We start from the raw sequence: 3851 nt of genomic DNA on the forward strand, positions 1-3851 counted from the left end.
CCATTAACTGAGTTTTAAACATCACTTTAAATGGAAGATCCCCATAGGCCCCGCCCACTCGATCGGATCGGCGATCAGCGATCGGAGCATCCATGAAGGCCCGGACACACCAGGCCGGAATCGGCCGTTTTCGTTAGTCGGACGACGAAGCGTGCCATGTCGCCCAAACTCAATTTGGTGTGTCCCGCACCGTCGGCCGTGACATGCCTTATTTGGCCTTTCATGGCTGATGCGTCGGCCACAGGCAGTCGGACAAAGAAATACTCTGATTGGCTGTTCAGCTAGCGAATCAGTGCATGAGAAGCGAAACGGTTGCTTGAGAATGTCTTCCACAAGCAACACTCCAATGGCTGATAGCTCCAGTACCGCACAAAACATGTTTTCGATGGACGAGAGTGAAAATGGAACGCACACGCTATTTGTTGTTTGTTTATATCACGTAGTCTGTTCTTCTTCTCTGTCTTCCGGTTGTTGCCTCTTTTGAATGACGAATACACACTACCGCCGCCTGCTGGTAAGGAGAGTTATTGCCACTCACGCATGCGCAGTTCGTACGTGCTCGGTTGAAGTCTTTGCGGTGTGTTCCAGTGCGACACAGTCTAGTGTACAGCAGAACGTCTCGTCGGCCGTAGCGAAGTCTTTGCGGTGGTGTTCGCGAGGGCGGAATCAACACACTAAATGACACAGCCACCCTGGCCAAGACGCAGAGAACCACGCCGACGCAACAGTCCGGAGTCACGCTCGGCGAGTTCTTCTGGTAGCTGCTTGGTGTGTCAGCGGCTTAACCACTTCAACTTTATCTCACACCAGCAACTGCGATACTACTGTCTACATTTCGTGTGTGTGATCATAAAAGAAGCCCTGAAACAATTATCCCATAAGTAGGAAAATTACATTAAATATTGATTTTTAGCTTAAAAAGGTCATGTTTCAAAACATGAAGATGCTCTGTTTCTGGATTTTTTTTTATTATTGGAGTCTATTGAACAAACAGATACCAACTGGAAAATTACTAGTATTGCATATAATTGCTTTTTTCATTCATGAATGGGTTTGTGAATAGGAGAGAGAGTTACACACTTTTTTGTGCTCTTCAGCCACGCACTTAGGTTTACATTGGAAAAAAAGAGACACTTATAGAGTTATTGCAAACGGGAATTTTTAAAGTCCCTACTATGCGCAAATCCACGTGTGTCATGCTTTTATACTAAACATGTGTCCCACGGGGTCTGCTGTAATAGATATTCGAAAGTTTAAGGAGACAAGGATTCGCCTCACTTCAGATTTTGGCCACTTCTTTTATGATGTCATAAAGATTCTTTGGCTTGTGTAACCATTAGCCAATCACCAACCAATCTATGTTCAATCTGAATTGACTTTAAAATAAAAACATCTATATTGATTCTGACTCTTCTATATCCAACTCACAGGTGTATCATTGCTTTGAGAAAAAAGATTATTAATTTACCCCTTTTAGAAGTGAAAATATATTCATTTGTTCTGGGCATGCCATTGTCGAGCCTGAAACCTGAAAAACAGGCTCAGGGCTTAACAGGTTAACAAAATATCTCGCAGAGGGGCGTTGGGAGTGGCACCTTATTTTCATCTAAAGCAGGGGTGGGGAACCGTTTTCCTCTCAAGGGCCATTTCAATTTTTACAACATCCTCCGAGGGCCTTACAAATTATTGAACTCAACCTCTGCTTAAAAATACTAAAGTCACAGCCCATTCATTTCGCCTTTCTTTCATTCTGTGCAAAGAAAAAGCAACCTCTTAATCCAGATATTTTACCATGATTCGCGCATGCAACATTTTTAAATGTTGAAGTTAAAAGCATCCATCTGGTGTACTTTGAAAGCAAAATGAAGAGATCTATGGATAGATCGCTCAACATCAATTATGAAACAGAACTGTAAGCAGATTTTCCTTTTCTTCATCAATCAACCAATCACATTTATTTATAAAGCACATTTAAAAACAAACCACGTTGACCAAAGTGCTTATGGATATGTTACAAATCACTCCCCCTTTAAACTGTATTCTTGTTTATTGATAACAACTTTTCTTTACTGTCATATTGTATTTTATACCTGTTTTTCATTTATTTTCTTATTTTTTTATAAAAAGATTGTAGAAAAAGCTCCTTATATTCGTTAGCATAGCTAGCTAACCATATGCTAACAATCCTCGGTACCGCTCTCTCTCTCTCGCTCAAACAAAATGCGCTAGTGCCACACACAAACACACACACAGAGCCGAGCTTGAATGACACACAAAGACCCAGAAGTAGTTACTGTAATGTAGCATATTCTTTTCAATGGCATTATTGACTGTATGATCAGTATGATGACAGATGAATATATCCTCTAAAATACAGAAGGAGATATTTTAAATGACCACTGATTTTGATTGATTATTACTCATGGCGCATTATAGCAGAGGATGTAAAACATAAAACGTCTGGAAAAAGTAGGTGTGAAATCTGCGGATATGGATCAGTCTCCAGTAATCGTTCATCCAATAAAAACACTGCTGGCAGCAAATGAAAATGAAATGCATTATCATATAAAGGGTTTATATCATACCGCTTACAGCAGGTACAATGATATTGTTATATTGCTTAATATTCCAGTACTAATCACAGAAGCACTACACTTAGATGTCTCTGCCAATATTTGAATTCATGATGCATGGCGAAATGGTGATTCATCGATGCTTTGCTAATGGCTTAAATATGTTGTTTTGATACATCCTGCGTAAATAAGCCCTTTTTAGTATGATTATGACCAAAGAAAAAGCTAGGCTGTCTCCAAAAAAAGTACATTGAAAGTGTTTGAATGTATGACTAATTTGATCAACTTCTGGTACATTGTATATGCATCATTTTCAGCCCTGATATATCATTACTTACTCATTTTCCTGGAGGTAGAAAGAACACTTTTCCATTGGCTGTTGCCTCTCCTCTCCAGTAATTTCCATGTATACAAGCCAGAGTCAGTGTTAAGTAATCTTCAGATCAATTGGTCGATCTTTGGCAACAGAGGCCTTATCGATCCCCCAAAGATAAGACCAACACATCCGGAAATGAACCGAAGAATTATAAGATGTCAGGGAGGACTAAAGAGAAGCAAGAGCAATATTTGAATTAAAAAAAGATGTGGAAATATAAACATTATTAGATGGACAACAAATGATGGGAGGGAAAAGATTACGAGATCAGCAACTGGTTAGACACTAAATCAAAATGGCCTTGGAAAACGGAGCAGCGTATTAGACAAAGATATTGTTCTTTGGTGGAGAACAAGCTCATCTTTTGTCAACTAAAAAGGTGTTAATTTTCTGCCAAGTGCTCAAAAAAACATGCTTTACAGACTCAGTTTGCCACGGGGAAACAATAACAGCCACATCTCAAGCCTGAGTGTTACGGTGAGTGAAGCAAGCAGGACCCAAACGCAGATAACACTGAAAAATCCTTTATTTCAAGGCTAAACGTCAAAACTCAAAACACTCCCTGGTGAACACAGTCACAGACAAACGACGAACCAACAATGACAGACAGCAAAAACAGAACTTAAATACACACAAAACTAATCAACGAAACAAGAGACAGGTGAGGAGGGAGGAGAAAACACAGGGGCAACAGGTGAACACAATCAAGTAAAGAGGTAGGAGGGAACAGGCCTAAACAAGACAAACACAACGCAGACAGAAAACCAAAGACAGATCTAAACAAGACAAAACACAACACAGACAGATCGTGACATTCCCCCCCCCTCAAGGGACGGATCCCAGACGTCCCAAAACACCAAAAAGTCCAATAAGCGTCCAAAAAAACAAAACAAAAAAAACAA

At 40.1% G+C, this 3851-nt stretch overlaps 1 protein-coding gene across 1 annotated transcript in view; it reads left to right on the plus strand.

Annotated features, from left to right (window-relative positions):
- The window catches only part of sgcd (sarcoglycan, delta (dystrophin-associated glycoprotein)), a 61367-nt gene that overhangs the window by 43540 nt on the left and 13976 nt on the right, over positions 1-3851 (plus strand). The window lies entirely within an intron of this gene.

The sequence above is a fragment of the Notothenia coriiceps genome, unplaced genomic scaffold, assembly GCF_000735185.1.
Source record: "Notothenia coriiceps isolate Sejong01 unplaced genomic scaffold, NC01 NC01_scaffold00004486, whole genome shotgun sequence".
In the NCBI taxonomy this organism is placed as follows: domain Eukaryota; kingdom Metazoa; phylum Chordata; class Actinopteri; order Perciformes; family Nototheniidae; genus Notothenia; species Notothenia coriiceps.